At 31.9% G+C, this 19,272-nt stretch overlaps 2 long non-coding RNA genes across 2 annotated transcripts; both read right to left on the reverse strand.

Annotated features, from left to right (window-relative positions):
• Positions 1 to 5,888: 5,888 nt before the first annotated feature.
• LOC127730349 (uncharacterized) lies at positions 5,889 to 8,887 on the reverse strand. Its single transcript, XR_007995054.1, has 2 exons — positions 8,565 to 8,887; positions 5,889 to 7,789 (listed from the first exon to the last, which is right to left on the reverse strand). It is a non-coding gene; the product is annotated as an uncharacterized LOC127730349 (long non-coding RNA).
• A 3,248-nt stretch (positions 8,888 to 12,135) lies between these two features.
• Positions 12,136 to 15,141, reverse strand: LOC127730350 (uncharacterized). Its single transcript, XR_007995055.1, has 3 exons — positions 14,810 to 15,141; positions 13,436 to 13,602; positions 12,136 to 12,731 (listed from the first exon to the last, which is right to left on the reverse strand). It is a non-coding gene; the product is annotated as an uncharacterized LOC127730350 (long non-coding RNA).
• Positions 15,142 to 19,272: the final 4,131 nt, after the last annotated feature.

Genomic DNA, 19,272 nt, shown 5'->3' on the forward strand with positions numbered 1-19,272 from the left:
TCAAGATTGCTTAAGGATAGTTCATTCCGTATAATAAAATGTAAACTATTTTTCACAAAAATGGTCACACCTCCACCATGTCTATTTCTATCTAGCCTTATAGGTTTATGAAACCCATTTAATTTAATTTGGTCATCATTAATTGAGATGAGCTTCTGATATACAAATAATGTCATACGCATGTAGTTCATTGTTGATGAGGTCTAACTTAGGAAGTAAACTGCACACATTATTGTGTACAATTTTCAAATTCTTTTTTTTACTCTGATCTGGACCTAGATTTTGCTCAATTCCTGCGATCAGTAACAAAAACTGTATAATACTACTGAAGATAAAAGCATTTTTTATGATTATAGGGAGCTTTATGTTGTGATTAACATAGTTTACAAATTTACAGATTAAAGTTAAAAACATTGATTAGTCAAAACTATCAAAACTAATAATGAATATATACTAAAACATAAGCACATGATGTACACTTTGGCCTGACCATTGAAACACAGACCAAAAGCTGACATTGATTTACAGGACACTCAAAACTAGACGAGAGAAAGTACAAAACAAAACATACATAACATATATACAAGAGGAAAACATGGATAAATAACAGATGTTAACAGTATTAATTAACAATTGTCTTGGTGATACGGTAGTAGTATAGAAAAAAAAATGAGTAAGATCTATGTTCATGCAATAAACTATGTTTTAGAGTTACACAGATGTGGGGAAATGTTTGCAAAGTAAAATGTTAAAAAAAAAAAAACAACAAACAAACAAACCAAAGGAACTTACTTTAAATAAATCAAATTTAAACGGTAACAACTGTCCTTTCCTAGATTTAGATATTTCGGTTTTACACGGGAAACTCCACACTAAAATTTACGACAAAAGGGACGATTTTTCGTTCCCTATTGTTAATTTTCCCTTTTTGGATGGTGATGTTCCTTTGGCACCATCTTACGGTGTTTATATTTCACAGCTTGTTCTTTATGCCCTCGTCTGTTGTGATGTTTTTGATTTTAACGAACGTAATCTATGTATTATTGGTAAATTATTAAGCTAGGGATTTCGTTTCCACAAATTACTTAAAACCTTTACTAAATTCTTCCACAGATATAAAGATTTGGTTTTGAAGTTTGGTTGTACCTGTAGAAAACTTATTTCAAACGGGATTGCATATCCTCATTTTTACGGCAATATTGTTTACCGTGCCCGGAAATTTAGAAACGATCCTGGTAAACTTATCGATCCTTTTAATAAACTTATTCTAAAAGGTTACCAATTCAACACTGTAATTAGATCATTAAATATTGTTTTTATTGGTACTGATATTGATTTTGTTATCAGTAAATTAAAAGCAAACTAAATATTATTGCTATATACATATACACATTCATGGATCTACAATCTGTCGATACCTGTATCTTGGCATTGCACAAGGTCATGTTTTTCTCTGACTGTTTATGACGTCTTTACACTAAATCCATTGGATGTTGGATGTGTACGGATAGATAATTTAGTCTTAGATGAATGATTTTTTTATTAGTTGTTAGTGGCTTTGAACTAGCTGTCAGTAACAACGAATACACTCAGAACTGTACTCCAATCGGAAAGGTAAGCACATCCTTACTGTACAATACCAATAAACATTCGTAACATCTATTGACTCGATTTTCTGCTCTAATTATTTTATTAATATAATGGTAGAAACAATGGTTTCATCTAGTTTAATAAACTCTATGCAAGCATGCCTGAAGACTGTATATGTATATGTCCCTTTTCGTTATTATCAATCTGATAATAGATCTATCAATATACAAATCAAATGTACCAATGCTTCCTGTTGATTGTTCTTGGTGTCATATTTGTTGTTTGGATGTACAAGTACCCGGCCACGTCCACTTGTAATTGTAGTATTTGTTTTTTTATCCATCTGATGAGTTAACTTCAAAGCCTCTTTCAACTGATTTTTATAGTTCGTTCGTATGTTGTACTGTTACACCACTGTCCCAGGTTAGGGGGAGGGTTGGGATCCCGCTAACATGTTTAACCCCGCCACATTCTGTATGTATGTGCCTGTCCCAAGTCAGGAGCCTGTAATTCAGTGGTTGTCGTTTGTTAATGTGTTACATATTTGTTTTTCGTTCACTTTTTGTACCTAAATTAGGCCGTTAGTTTTTTCGTTTGAATTGTTTTACATTGTCATTTCGGGGTCTTTTATAGCGGACTGTGCAGTATGGGCTTTGCTCATTGTTGAAGGCCGTACGGTGACCTATAGTTGTTAATTTTTGTGTCAGTTGGTCCCTTGTGGAGAGTTGTCTCATTGGCAATCATACCACATCTTCTTTTTTATAAACATATATAAGCAAAAGTAGGATAACACATAGCCTGAATTTTAAGACTAAAATCGAATACTACGGAATGAAATTGACTAGATTTACATCTATTGGAAGAAGGATGTTAATGTTAGTAGAATATGTTATGGTTAATGCCTTGGCTCATGATTAATTTTACCACAACTATGTGTAAAATGACATTTTCAGAAGAAAAATGTCATTTTCAAAATAATTATGACGTCATAGTGACTTAATTGTCCAGATCATATCGCCATACTGGTTTATCAGATCATGCAGTAAAAATACGGATAATTTTAAAGGATTGAATGGTTTTACTATTTTTGTATTTGCAGGGGTAAAATAAAACTTCTTACCATGCCTCTTCTTCCTTTATTGATAAGGAAAAGCATATTCAAATTTTATTTGTTTTTGCCTCGGTTGTCATAAAGTAAGCTTCACCACTGTTTGTATAGTTAATCATCAAACAGTACTGAACACTACAGCTCAAGAAAATCCTGAAATTATATAGGGAGCTCCGGAAGGGCTAGGATATCTAGCCCCCACGTTGTCCTACATTGAAGAAGGAAACAACATTACTAAAATTAAAACATTAAATATATTCACTTCACAAATGAGACTGATATAAAAATAAGAAGACGTGGTATGATTGCCAATGAGACAAATACCCAACAGAAACATAAAGAAGATGTAAACACACATGACATAAATGTATTTCACAGATAAAATGCGAACAACATCAAGCATCATCAAATGAACAATGCAAATTCTACACAAGGAAGACATCTTTTTAACTATGAAGAAAGGAATATTCTCTACATGCACAAAAAGGTGAATAATTATATCCTTGACCTACTGAAAGAAAATATGCTTGAAATAATGTGCTTACCATAATATTTTTTCCACCAAGTGTGGTTTAAGTTGTTACGTCCATTACATCAAAGTGAACGAAGTTTGTTTTGATCAAATGTAAAGTTATAATTGCATAATGTAAGGTGCAACTATAATTGTATATTATTGTCTAAAACAAGTTTATAATATACACCTACTGAGACCTGTCTTCTTATCAACTCAAAAATGCACTGGATAATATTAATCTCCCATACGATGCATGTGATATAAACAAACTTTAGTTTTCTGTTTTATTTGTTGTTACGACCTTCCCTGATAACTTTATGTGTACCGTTGTCACATTGATTTCAAAGTTATACTAATTGTCAGATATGACTAATGCAATCGGAGCGGAATGTTCCTACCCTTCCAAAGCACTTAAATTATTGTCGATATACCTTGTAGATCCTATTGCGTAAGGTTTAAGTTTCAAAACAGGTTCTTGTTCCATCAAATACACATATAAATTAGTCTCTGATGCATGATTTTTAATTATTAATTGTTTTGGCTTTTAACTAGCTGTCAGTAACTGCGAGTACTGTCAAATCGTACTTTCTTTTTAATTTGACCTGTTGATACTATTTGTAATGCTTTTTTGGTTATTTAATGTTAACATGGATCTTGTCTATATACCAGCTTTGATTATTTGGTATTTAATTACTACAAATTCTCACTTCTTCGTACTATGAACATCAAAATTATTTCATTTTTCCTTAGATGCTGTTCTTGGACCTGTACAGGAAGTTTTATTTTTCCTTGTATTGTATATTTTTATTGTTGATATTCACCCCATATGTACCAAGTGTTAGATTAGTTTTATTGATATTAAAGAAATTTCTTGGTATTCCTAAACGGAAGATTTTAAACACACAGAAGAAGAAGTATACTTAACAACAAAATTATTTTCATTTACCTGTGTATAATCAATCGGAACTACTCGGCCTTTCTGGTTGCACGAAGAAATAACTGTTATTGTATTGCATAGCGAGAATGGCCGAGTAGTTACGATTGGTGTATAATATGACGCAGGTTTCTTCAAAAGTGATCATTTTCTATAAATTGTTTGAAATTTCATAGTGATATCATACTTTAACTTTGTTTAAACCTGTTTATTTACTTTTGACTTTAATTATTTATTCCTTGTAATTTTTTATTAACTGTATATTTGCATTCAGGTGTCACAGGTCAAATTTATTCGTTCATTGTGTGTTAATTTACGTTTTTTGATAGAGTTAAGCCTTCCAATTGATATTTATAGTGTGTTTTTCTATGTTGTGATGTTATACTATTGTTTCAGAAAAGGGAGAAGGTTTGGTACCACTAAAACGTTTAATCCCGCTGCAAATGTTTGCACCTGTCCTAAGTCAGGAATCTGATTACAGTAGTTGTCGTCTGTTTATGTAATTCATACGTGTTTCTCGTTTCTCGTTTTTATATAGATTAGACCGTTGGTTTTTCTGTTTGAATGGTTTTACACTAGTAATTTTTTGGGGCCCTTTATAGCTTGCTGTTCGGTGTGAGCCAATGCTCCGTGTTGAAGGCCGTACCTTGACCTATAATGGTTTACTTTTATAAATTGTAACTTGGATGGAGAGTTGTCTCATTGGCACTCATACCACATCTTCCTATATCTATAGGCTTGTCGTAGATGCCAAATCTCAAAAGTTCGCCTTTACATTAACTTTAAATTTCAAATCTGTAAAAAATGAAAAAAAATTTACAAAAGATGTCAAAATTCACAAACAATATTAGTTTAAAATTCTAAAGAACTTCTGGACAATTTTAAATCTCGGTCTATTTCTGAAATTAATTCTAACATAACTTTTGATTTTTTAACCCTGTATACCAACATTCCCCATGTGAAATTATAAAATTGTTTTGAATAAACATTGAATGACAAACTTTTTTCTTATGTGACGTTTACATTTTCTGACGTCAGACACGCGAAGCAATGAATGTGGTTTTTAATTTGATAGATGCTTTTGTGCTTTTTTTGTAAATAATTGTTTGTTTTGATATTGTAACACAGTGATGACTGCTGTACCCATATTTTGACTATTTTATTTATAATGTCTGTTTTGTTCACGCATCGTTGTAAATATAACGGAATTTGATAAGACTGTCGTACAAGTGAGAGGTTTAGCGCTATAAAAAAGCAGGTTCAATCCACCATTTTTCTACATTTGAAAATGCCTGTACCAAGTCAGGAATATGACAGTTGTTGTCCATTCGTTTGATGTGTTTTGTCATTTGATTTTGCCATGTGATTAGGGACTTTCCGATTGAATTTTCCTCGGAGTTCAGTATTTTTGTGATTTTACTTCTTTTTTGTTTTTAGACAACACAACAGACTATGCCATGCAGCACACAATTCGTCAGAACAAATAGGCGTACAAAATTAAGACCAAAACGAAACAACGACCAACACGGGGTTCAGAAATTTTGAGTTTTTGCTTGGACAATATGCGCACAAACCTCCGGGTCCCCATTCCTTTTCTAGACCATTAAGGTAGCCACAGCAGCTGTCGATTGAATTTCAATACTGCCGCTTAAAAGAACATAATAACACAGTTTTACCATCTTGTTAAATGTGTACACGCATTTTCAATATTTTTACTTAAACATTTGTAATTAAGAATAATATTGATGATGAAATACTGTGCTTTTTTTATTAATTCTGTCAGTTTGTCTATTTTACAAATTATTTCTTACTTTTAAAAAAAGATCATCTAATGAATAATATGACCTTGATAAAGAACATATTCGAGTACATATGTGACCCGCCATGACATTTCCAGGCTTATGGCGGTAAACGTCATAATGAGAAAACGTCAATGTAAAGTCACGTAACGTAATCGGGGCATCTGATATTGATTGTTCAATTATATCATGCGGTAAAATAAAGTTTCATTTTTTCTTGACTTGAGGAAATTTGAATCTTATATTAAAATATACAAGACAAGTAGATTTTTTCGTAAAGTTGGTAATTTAGGTAAAATTCCCGTTTAGAATCGCGTTCTAAATTCACACAATCTATCTTTAAGATTTCATTGCATTGATCTGAATTAAAATTAATTCTCAAAGGGGCCTGAAAATAAACTTTAGATCATTGTAGGTATTTCAAAGTGCAGTGTTTATATTTTTTTCTATTTTATTACTAATACAGATCGCAACATGAACACCAAGCTTTTGGAGTAAATATCCTTTTTCACATCATAAGGGAAAATAAATTGGTATTCACTTTCTTAGCATTGCTATAGTTTTCATCAAGAAAGAAAGATGTTTAAGTCCTTATTATTAAGTCATCATTATTTAGATTGCAGATTCCGGTACATTGTTGATATGGCAACCGAATGGTTGATATAGAAATAAAAATTCTTAAGTTGTTTTGTCAAAAAAAAAACAAAAACAACAAAACAAACAATATGAGACGTTTCAAAGATAACTATAATAGATGAAAATACATGTGAAAAATTGAAGGAAATGAAAATGTTTAATAAAATCTTAATTATCTAAAATTACTATTATTCTGTTATTTTGAAGAATCTAGCAAAATAACTTGTCAGGGTGTTTTGAATCTATGTATACTTTACAAAAATGCAAAAAAACTCATTTTGACCCTGGTACCTCCATAAGCCTGAAAATCTCGTGGCTGGTCACATATAAGCAACCTGTTGGCATTATCGTCGACAATTAAACATATAACATATATATCATTTTTTGTAGTACTAGCAACAACGGAATTATAATCATTATAAATTAAAAACTGTATTTTCAATAGTTTGAAAGGTTTTGTCCATCTAAATGTATCAGGAAAAATGAATCTGTACACATATGTCACAGGTCGCTGACTGTAATATGTATATAGTATGTGCTATTGTTGTTTCATATTTGTAATATACTGTACAATATATTTTTTCTAACATAATGAAAGTTATATGTCTTCGAAATTTATCATCGGAAGCAGCAGGTAATTAACACACGTGAAACATATATGATTGTTGATGCCAGGTACAAGATTTTGACTATTATCATACTACATCACGCCCTATTTGATTATTCAGAATTCGTATTTACGGTATGTTATAACAATCATGTTATACACAGATAACTAACTATGTCAAATCAAAGACCTCCGTACTATTGGAAGCGAAATACCTCAATTTTCCTCTTGGCCTACATGTTTTGTCTGATAAATGTCCAGTTTTCAAATCCCTTTACCAATGAAACGAAGACACAACCAGACGTAAGATAGTATAGCTTTGATATATCAAAGAGCAAGTAGTGACCATTTACTATTTACTTCGTATTATTCAAATTTTATTATACTACTGTTTCTTCTTCTGAAATACTTCCTAATGATTTCCTATCAATGTCTATACTGCTATCCAGTGATTGTCTATCTGCTACAATACAAGCTTGACTATACGACGGAGGTAGTTGTATTAGTGAAAGGTTGGAATATGTTGGTGGCAATGTCCCTTCATTTTGTGCAGTGTTCTGTCGAGCCGTGTCTTCATACTGTACGGAATTCAATTCTGTAACTTAAACATCAATCATACTATAATTATTTATTGTATCGGTTCTTATTTGTTCGTATTGTTTCTATTAATGAAAATTAATAGCAGAAACTTTAGTATGGAACACTGTTTTGTTCATTTTTATAATACTAAGTATTCACCTCATCAGTTGGGGACTATCTCCCAAATGGGTTATAATAAACCATTTGCGATATTATAGCCCAAATGTTATATACATTTTGAATATTTGTTTTATGCAAAATATCCTATTTTTTCGATTTAGCAAACATATTGAAAAATGCATTTGTTTAGGTCTATAGTAGCAAATTGTGGTGAGCGACTTTTCCAGAAAATGAATAAGTCTTTAGATTGATCCCTCTAAAACACAGCATTTCCAATGAATCCAACTCACAAACAACCAGATATTCAGAAAATGGCTAACCAAAAGCTGTTGCCTTTTATGTAATCACTTGCACTATGCATTATTTTTCCATTAATAAAAAAAAAACAACATTTTTTTGGCACAGTAAATTCATATCCCATTTGGAGTATTATATCCAAAACGGGATATTATAACCCATTTGGGAGATAATCCCCTACCTGTTCATCAGGAATGACAATTTTGGATATGTTGGATTGGTAGGAAAAAAACCAAGAGAGTCTGTTTTTCTTGAAACTGATATTTTTTGGCATTAAGAACAATAAATGACTGTCTTTGATATAAATATTGTTTGATATTTCAACAAGATTCCTTTTTGCATTCAACTGTTTATTTTTAGATATATATAAGTCTACATACGTATACTATTCATTCTTGAAAGTCTATGTTTACACAGGGTCTTGAGACAACACAACAATAATACTAGAACTGCTGATATAACACCAACAGTGGCAACAACAGCAAGAACAGCAGAACTTGAGGCCATGAAACATAACCATTATAATGGTATCATTTATTATTGGTTGTTGAACGAAAACTTTGTCTGTTATTCACATTAATGGTTTTTCTGTCGAAGTTTACCGAATGTGACCTTGAAAAACAATCACGGAGAACGCGAAAAGTAAGTGAAGTAATGGAGTGATATTAATTGTTTCTTTTGTATTGTCTATGCGTTCCATTTGGTCAATTAAACTTTGTCATAACAGTATTTAAATGATTTGGTGTATATAATGTTTCTTTAAGAATCGATTGATAATATCATCTTTAATCCATATTTGCTAACCTTTTTTTCGTTACGGTTATTCTCTTCCAACTTGCTCTACGTGAATCCCGAATTTCCTACGAGATATCTGAATGTTGAGGTCACTGCATACGAAAAAGCTATTGGCGAATTGGAATACATGAAGACAATAATTCAATTCAGTACATTTTTGAAGATTTGGATAACATAAAGAAATTTCATTTAAAAGAAAGTCCACATGTCTTATAGTAAAAAATAGCCATTCAAGTTTATAAAATATATTCAATTTTGGCTTAATCTAAGATATCCTATGACAAGTATGTATATTGCACGATTGAACATTTTAAACAGACCACCACATGTTGTGCATCAACTAGTTATGTTATTGGCTCAATGTATCTGGGTTTGTTTTGATTGTTTTTTGCTGTTCTTCGTTGTTTGTACGGGGGGATATGGTCAATTGTAATATCCAATATTTGTAAGTACTTTTATCAATCTTTTTTATGTATTCTTCTATAGGTCCGTTATCTTAATTGGCAGTTTAAAAAAAGATAGAAGTTTAAACTAATTTTATCACTAAAAAAATACAAAGAACCGTACGAAATATATTCAATTAAGATTGCAAAAAGTTGTAATGGTTTGCTTTCCAGTTGATTTTATTTCACACGTTTTCGTGTCAATGATCTGTTTATTGTTGATTTGTTCATTAAAAAAATAGGTAAACATGCATTGTTGAAGCCAATGTCTGTTTACCAACGTTACGAAATAATAAACAGGAGTTAATGATAACAACATGTTATAAATTGATCCGTTTGGAGGACGGATTTTCAACAAACAATCGGCAATCTTTTTCGAAGCAACTGTGCTCCTCTTCTTGTCGAATTGTTTATCTATTCGTATGGAACAGACTTCACACCGGAGCTTCTTAGGAAAAATGAAAATATACTAGCATTATCCCCCAACTTCACATTCCGATATAAAGATATAGATGATGTCCTCTAAAAGAACGATTTAAAGTTTTGTGACTATGTTAAACGAACCTTTCTAATGGAACTTGAAAGAAAGGATATTATAGCTACAGTTAAGACAGCCTCATATCTGGGCTTACAGCTCGAAATTAACTATTAGGGTCGGCTAAGATCAAATTTGTACTTCAAAGGGGATAATTTCAACTCCTCAATTCGGAATTTTCCATTTCTGTTTAAAAACATGCCAGCAGTGACTGTATAGGGAGTATTTCTTCCAGTTGAAACGATAATCTAGAGCTTTTGTTTATTTTCATGATGTTCTTAATAGAGCGTTTCTGCTTCAAATCAATTATTGATCTAAGAGTTCTAAGTAGAAAAGATAAGGTCAGCCCTTTGAAAGTTTTACGGACGTCATCACGACTTGATTGACCATTTACTAGTATACGGGTAATCTGCGTTACAGATGACCCCGAAACTCTTCTAATTGTCTTTACCACAATTCTGTCTTCTTTTCCCCCGAATGAAAATTATTACCGAATTTGTATATATTTACCATGAGGAGCATTACGGGTGCCGCTAGCGGAACAGACTATTGTGGTGCACCTGAGATCACCCCCGTTTTTGGGTTGAGTTCGTGGTGCTCAATCTATAGTTTTCTATGTAGTATTAATAAGACCGGTTTATCTTTTCGTCGTCTTTTGTCACGTTTTTAAACGGTGTCAGTTCTCTTCAATTTTCGAGACTTGAATGTCAATTTGGTATCTACCGTCTCTTTTGTTTTGTATGTCTTATTTTAGGAATGACGTTTGAATATCAAGCTTTTTTAAATATATCACTTGGGGGAAAATGTCATCTGCAACAAATTGTGTCTCTTTTTAAAAGTAAACACGATCATATTGAATCCAACGAATGGTAAAAGGTACAAGTATGACTATAGCGTTTAGAGAGAAAACAGTTATATAATTTCGTGAAGAGAATTTCTTCTATTTTTAAGGAACCAATACATTTTGCAAATGGAACCTGAACCCGCTGCTCGGCAAAAGGTCAGTAATATTAGAATTACGTATTCAAACCAACCCTTGTTTAGTGACTTTACAAAGTTAAAGTTTTATAGTAGCAGTAATCAATTACACCCATTTAATATCCAATATCTGCATATTAAACGAAAATGTTCATTTCTATAATTCATTTTTTTACCCGATGACAATTTGATCAAAGGTACTTCTGCAATAAAATTGAGAATATAAACGGGGAATGTGTCAAAGAGACAATAACCCGACCAAAGAGCAGAAAACAGCCCCAGGCCACCAATTGATCTTCAACACATCGAGAAAATATAGTATGTACAAGCTTCTTATGATTTATAATACAGCAGACGTTGTACTTCGTTTTATTTTTATGTAATGTTATCAACTAGCAATGTTAATTGATAACTTGGTTTTTGTAGATATATCTATTTCAAGTGCTTTTTCTGTACTTTCATCTTTATACTTTGTGTTACGGTATTCCACTGATCGAGAGTAATTTAGAGAAGAACTAGGAACTCAATCGCTGCACTAGTATATGTATTCACATCATTGTATCTGGTCTATAAAAGAACAATTTTTTTTTGGTTTTATTAGTATAAATCTTTATGTTTTAATATGTTAGAAGGAGACCCAACATAGACTTCACTAAAAGACGGGTGCCCGTTCAGGCGTTTTGTGTTCATGGTAGTAAGTAATTGATAAAATTGAATTAAAACTTGTCTAGCAATTACAGTCTATTATCTGGTATAGGTACTTCTACATTGTTGACGACCGAACATTTGGAATCAATTATAACCTCTCTTCAATACGGTAAGAATCTGTCACAAAATTGTTCTCGACTGTTCTAGACCAGTTCAAGGGTAAATCAGTAAGTATGTAGAACAATTCTTAGTGACGTTATTAAAAGGAGCTTATTGATTATGATTTGAAACAGAACTAGTCTTGTCAAAGTAAACATAATTTCCAGGCTGGCATTATTCGACTAACGTAGCTATGTTTGCCATATGGTGATAACTGTTTTTCATGATGTCACAGAATCATTGATGCTTTCCCCATTGGGCGTTAGGCATGCAACACTCACTCAACATATTCATACACACTTTTAGATGTGGCTTTCAACACTGTTTTCTTGAAACCTGATAGACGTTATTTCAGGAACAAATTCAAATGTGTTTTACTACCACGTGCACTGGAATGGTGCCTCTTCTTTTGAACAATGATTACAGCTCTTCGTTACCAGCATTATTTAAATAAATAAGATAAATATTTTGCTTGTAAAATTCCATATTTTATTAAGTTTCTGTAGAAATATTACGTACCAACGTCCTCAAACGAATTTGACTTTGAACAATTTTGGTTGCGACTTTCAGGTTCCTTTGTGTTGATAAACTATCATACATTTTATACGAAGATCATTTGAGTATTGTTCTTTTCTTCCTGTGGAGTTTATCTTCTTCAATCCTCGGTTCTCTCTGTCTCCAGGTTAGACAAATGATTGTGAAGTTTTTGCAATAACCAAGATGTATTGAGAACACTATAAATGTATTTCACAAATTCTCTTGTTGATTTTCCTGTACATCTGGAAAATTAATAACATTGTTCGTACTTGAACTCGAATATGATTCGGTATCACCAGGTTGAACCTCAAAACTAGGGTTTATCTGTCCATCAACAATGTTGTCTTCTGATCTTGTATATTCAATTACACAAGCCTGACTGTAAGATGGAGGGATGTGCTGAGATAAATCAGAATATGCTGGAGGTAGGGTCCAAACTGACGTTTCTTCACCTATAGAAAATTTAGGAAACGAGAAAGATTTATATTTTTTAAAGTTTTGCACGATAAATTATTGTTTAAGTCCAATATGACAAGACGATATTTAACAATATATAAAGAGAGAGAGAGATAGAGAGAGAGAGACAGATGAGAAGTACAAACAATAAAGTAATTAAATTAAGTTTACTTTTGTAAAAGAAAAATAGTTTTAATGATCTTGTTCCATTTTCATATATCCATAAAAATATAGTTTTGAAATTGCCTATAAATTTCTGTAATTTAAAGATGACATATCAAATGAAGATATTTCTATTATGAAACGACATTTACACTGGGTATGCTATGAAATTTGTTTTATGTTAATACATATATATTTAGAAATTTGATTCTGCAAAGTTGACATGTGAGAGGGTAAGCTAGCTATAAAACCAGGTTTAGTACACCAATTTCTACATGAAAAAAAATCCTGTACTAAGTCAGGAATATGACAGCTGTTTTCAATTCGTTTAATATGTTTGAGCTTTTGATTTTACCATTTGATAAGAGACTTTCATTTTCCGAGTTCCTTGGAGTTCGGTATTTTTCTTATTCTACCTTTTGCAGAAATCAGAACAAACTAATTTTTACTTTACATTGTTACTGATTTATTTTCAGTATGTTACATAAAAAGTATATTTATCTTATTCATTATTCCTTTTGAAATTACTTTTACATACTTGTGTTAAGATCCGAGGAAGCTCTGCGTGCACATGCTGCCTTAATACAACAATATCCCATCAATGAAAAGAGAAATAGTATTGCAACCACGACGATAACTATAGATTCAGTGGACCCGTTGCTCATGTGAATGAGTAAGTTAACTTATTATGGATTAGTTGGCCATCTTAAAAAGAAAATAATACTTAAAGACATCATAGAGATATTCACTTTCTCATCACATGGTGGATTTTCTCATTGACAATCGCATCACACCTGTGTATTTAATAATATAATGAATTTGTAGAAACTTATATTATTGATACTTCATTTTGTGTTGTTTTTGTCGACTTCAATAAAATAAATACTATATAAACATTTTGTTTGAAAACTTAATAAGGTATTGCGATTGTGGCTTTTGTTTTAATTTCTTAATTAGTATAACTCATGAAATACATTTTCCGTAAATCTCATAGATTTGACATACACAAAGTTTTGTTTTGTTATCGTTTATCCTATGAATTAGGAATGTCTACATTTTTACATCCAGCTGATGCACATATTTAATCTGTCCAAGGAAAATTCAACCTCCATTATTTTTTGCTTATTCATCAATATCCTACACTAGTAAACGAATTTCAGTCTGAAACGGTCTTTTGATCTGGACATCAAATGAAAAGTTGGAACAATAATTTATTAATTCACATTCAGTCTTTTAGTTAATATTTAGATTTATAGACCGGTAATTGCAGTGCTGTTCAAACAATTTGCGGGTAGTCAATTCAGTACTGTCATGAATGTTCAGTAGTTTTTCAGACAATTCAGTATGTAGTTAATATAAACAGGTAAATAACAAACTACTGAACAGATCTAAAAATATAGGCGTGATATCGCTTATAATGCTGTTAATATAGTTGATTGGCTATGAGGTTCGAAATTCTCCAAGACCTTGCTTCATAAATTTCCGATGAAGTATGCTTAACAACGCTGATGATACAATTACAAGGGGAATAAATCCTTTACAAATAGTTGATTGGCACTGATTTTTTTTAACTCAGGCGGGGTATTACTGATACACACCGATACAAACCTTTCAAATAGCTTTCATCAAACTCTGGTACACTTACAAAACCGGATCGAATGGACGCCCCGTGCTGCGACGGGGGACAATAGAACGCTGTTAGGACAATCAGTCTACGGTTTCACAATACACTATACCATTATTCCTTTTGGTGATATCTGCATATTAAGTAGCCAAACGTTTCTATATTTCCGGATGATGTATAAAATTCTACGCATTAAAATATTCTAACTAAATGATGAAAAACATTTAAACATATATGCATTTGTAATATCAGCTTCTTTTAAAATAGAAGTTACAATTGAAAACCTACCTTTTCATACATTCTTTTATGTTTACATCCGAGCACACTTACTAGAGGTATGTGTAACACATTGATATTTTACGCGTCTTAGATATAGATCGAGATAAGTTAAATGTTATGCAAATATGTTATCAGTTCATACAGTAAGTTGATAACCACACTACAGTTGTGTTTGGTTTTATCATTTTTGGTCATGACCATTTATATAAATTCCTAGATAAGAACTAACACAAAAAGTCCTCCGTTACCCATACCGACGTTGCTAAATATCAAGGTTGTAAGCTATAAAATTAGTTATGACAGTAGTAGTACTAGAAGTCATGGTTGTAGTACTTTTAGTAATGTTATTGATGTAAATTATGCTTTAATACAAGGTGCAACTATACAGATGAAAAATGGTCACCGGGATTTCTCTTTCCCGGATGTTAGGCCCATAATCAGGAGGTTTCGGTTGACTGATCTGTGTGTGCAAGCAGTCGCTCCCGATCCGAATAGAACTTTGGATTCAAATTATTTACTAGTGTTGCGATAGTGCCGTGTTTTCATCAAGACAACGAATCTCAAACTTGTTGAACCTTCCGAATGTTAACTGTTGCAACTCAAAATTTCCTGTCCAGATCTATCGCCGTTCATAATGGTCGATGTGTTCGCAAACCTCTTACATATTGATTTATTATTGAAGTTCTCGTCTCAGACTTGCATGAAATACTCGTAACTAGACGTTTGAATATCCATTTAATATTTACCGCTGGACGTAAATCAAAAACATGTCACACAACCAATTAAATGAAAACGAAAACTGACTGACGTACGTCTGCAATTACATTGTACTTTTTCCTCAATGCTAAGAAGTCGAAATAATTTACAACAAATTACCCATGTAAAATTACCACAACAAAGCAAATAAAGCAATAGACCATGTCATGGATTTTATAAATACATGTATAGCTAGCTAGTGGCACTAATCTTTTAATTTGTAAGTTACAAATGTTTAATTCTAGCAAATATTTCCCTTTTCATGCCATAATGTTTTTTTTTTTCATTTTGATACTCTTTTACTCTTTAGTTTGTCATGTTTTGATTTGTATATTGTTATTTGTCCCTTGATCGTTTTTCGTTTTTTCCTTGGCATTGTCAGTTTGTTTTTAAATTATGAGTTTGAATATAACTTTGGTATCTTTCGCCTCTCTTTTATCTGTTGAAACTTTTTATCTTCTGTAATGTACATAATATTCAAAATTATCAGTTTTCTTGAAGTCATCCATTCGGACGTTTTACAGGCACAATCGTGGACTAGGTGACCGCTTATATGGAATATCTGTGTCACAAATGACTGTATATGTTCCAATTTTCCTAGATTGTGACAACACTCAAAGATACTTTTAAAACGAATTTGTTTTTTTTTTACTTTGACCAGCACGACGTGTTTCTTAGTCGTTAGTTTTTAAGAATTGTTTTGTAGACTGTTGCCTTTTCGTCGTCTTTCTTTTTTGCAATGATTTAATCTTTCTCTCTTCGACTTTTGATATTTTTCTGATTCTCCCTTCAGTATCTTCTGCCATTTTTCTCCTTCTAAACTTAGATTATGATGGTAGCTTAAAAGTGGAGGTTGACTGGAAATACTAGTTATCTATTTATGTTATTAGTCGAATTTAACCAAGATTTGGATAAAAAATAAATGTTACATTGTAAATATCATAAATATGTCTTTGATGCACTCACCTAGGTCCTCTCATTTAAACTCAGTCACTCTACGGCAATGTGTACTGAAAAGTGATTACGTTGTTCATACTCAGACTGGAATTTGATCCGGTATCATAATACCTGGATCTCTAATCCAGGATTTGTTTGTTCGGTAAAAATATTGTTACCCGAATTTCTATACCAAGTCATAAGACAAGATTTGTGGTATGTCGGAGAGAGGTGTTGCGACAAATCAGAATTTGCCGGCGGTAGTGTCCATCAGACATTCTCATTATCAGTAATTGATGTTGTAGTGAAATCCCTCCACATATGACATTTAAATACAAATTAAAATCTATATAATACAGATTAACAGATGGCAGTTGCTTAATTCTATTGTAAAAGTCAGACCGGTTTAACATTATTCTCTTCTTCAAAGAAATAATTCTTTATTTTCTATCAAGCAAAATTAAAACATTTTTAGTCTACACTGTAGGATTTGGCTATCATTTTAGATCATTTTTGGTCATTTAGATACCAACTATTTCGGCTCTTATACATCCTTGGCCTTCCAATATTCCGCTATGTGCATTCCTGATGAAGATAAATCCAGAAAAGCGCTGCGGACGCATGAACTTTAGTGTTATTTCATTTTTTTTCTGTAAATGAAGAATATCTCGTGTATTTATTTCTGACACACATTTGAAAAAAGGATATACGCTTGCTTTTATAAGGAAAAAATATGTGGCAAACATTACAATATATCTCCATCACTGGATAATCTGTAAGACTGTTTTTAGATCTATGTCCACAGACGAGTTTTATGATGACTACAAAAACAAATATGATTATTATTTCTGTTTACTTTTTATTAAACAATTTCGTAGATTGCCCTGCTAGTGGACGTTTCTTCCCCGATCAACAGGCCAGTAATCCTTTGCTGACATGAAACTTCATTGATTTGGTCATATTCGGTAAATTTAATGCTCATGAAATGTTGAACTAAGGTTGTCTTCCCAAAGACATGAATCACCATAGCTAGATTTGTCATAACTTTTTTTCAAATTTTTGTTTTTATTGGCACGTCAGTGAACATTTAAACACTAAGCTTACTAGAATTAATTTTCATCTGCAATCAAAATTGTATTTGTTATAACATTAAAAAGTATGTGTCAGCTATATAGGTTTGATTTGTTGTCACTTCTTGTTTTAAATAATTTTTAGACATTTTAAAGGCCCTTTTGCACTAATTTAAAAATATAATAAATTATTTTCTTTTTCAGTATCAATAGTTGTATATTATGAAAAACAAAATGCTAAAATTTGCTTTTAAACTGACCTCTGGTCTTTTTTCTCAATAAGACAAATTTGTGGACACCTTAGAAAAATCAAAGTCTATATCAATAAGTGCATCATGATTGCTAAGAAAATACAGATAAAACAAAATTTGAAATACACAAAAATAAATAAGGAAACAATGGCCTACTTTTCAAATATTTACTTCCTTATTTGTGTAAACAAGTATACTCTATACGCAGACACGCAATAAGTTGTTGATAATGTTTGAATATTATAAAATGCGCACATTTATTTCGTTTTAAACTTAACCAGTATAAATGTAGGTAAAAAATAAGTTTCCTCATCAATACTCAACTGTTGACGGAGTCTTTCTTTCTATTTAGTTTTTTTTATATAGATCAAAGCTATGTATAACAACCTTTTGACAGTGCATTATATGGATTGATTGAAATAATACGACATAATATAAGTCAACAATAATCTTATATATATATATTTTGTATACATCCCTGGCTTTCATAAGCTTATTTTTTAGCGTTCCTGATATAGGTTAATTCATAAAAGCACTTAGGTCGCACGAACATTATAAAGTGTGAACTTATTTTCAATAAATTTTGAAAACATTTGGTCTTGTAGTTTCAGATGACTTTAAAAAAAAAAAAATCAGAATCAACATGCATTACGAGCACATTTTGTTTGTTTGAATGGAATAAGATTTTATTTTTCATGATATTACATAAATAAGAAATACCTTACGCACATTTACTGTCTATATAAATAAGAGGATGTGGTATGAGTGCCAATTAGACAACTCTCCATCCAAGTCACAATGTATAAACAGTAAACAATATAGGTCAAAGTACGGCCTTCAAACACGCAGCCTTAGCTCACACAGAACAACAAGCTATAAAGGGCCCCAAAATGGCTAGTGTAAAAAAATTCAAACAGGAAAAACAACGGTCTAATCTATATAAAAACGAGAAACGAGAAACGAGAAACCACATTAACAAACGACAACCACTGAACAACAGGCTCCTGACTTAGGACAGGTGCATACAAATGCAGCGGGTTTAAACGTTTTAACAGGCGCCAACCTTCACCATAACCTGAGATAGTAGTGTAACATTACAACATAAAAAGACACATTATAAAATATGAATTGAAATGGCTTAAATCGATCTAAAAAACATATAAACTAAAACCATTTTCACTGAACTAGTACACCCTTTAATTAGGGGCCAGCTGAGGACCACCTCCGGATACGGGTTTTTCTCGCTGCGTTGAAAACCCTTTGGTGGCCTTTGGCTGTTGTCTGCTCTTTGGTCTGGTTGTTGTCTCTTTGACATATTTCCCATTTCCATCCTCAATTTTAAACATACACTGAACAAACAAGTTTGCTCTATGACATAATATAAATACAATATTAATAAAAAAAAGATGTAGCAACAGTGTCGAAAAGACAACTCTAACCTGGGACAAAATGGCGTTAA

Source organism: Mytilus californianus, unplaced genomic scaffold, assembly GCF_021869535.1.
Source record: "Mytilus californianus isolate M0D057914Y unplaced genomic scaffold, xbMytCali1.0.p SCAF_2, whole genome shotgun sequence".
NCBI classification, from domain to species: domain Eukaryota; kingdom Metazoa; phylum Mollusca; class Bivalvia; order Mytilida; family Mytilidae; genus Mytilus; species Mytilus californianus.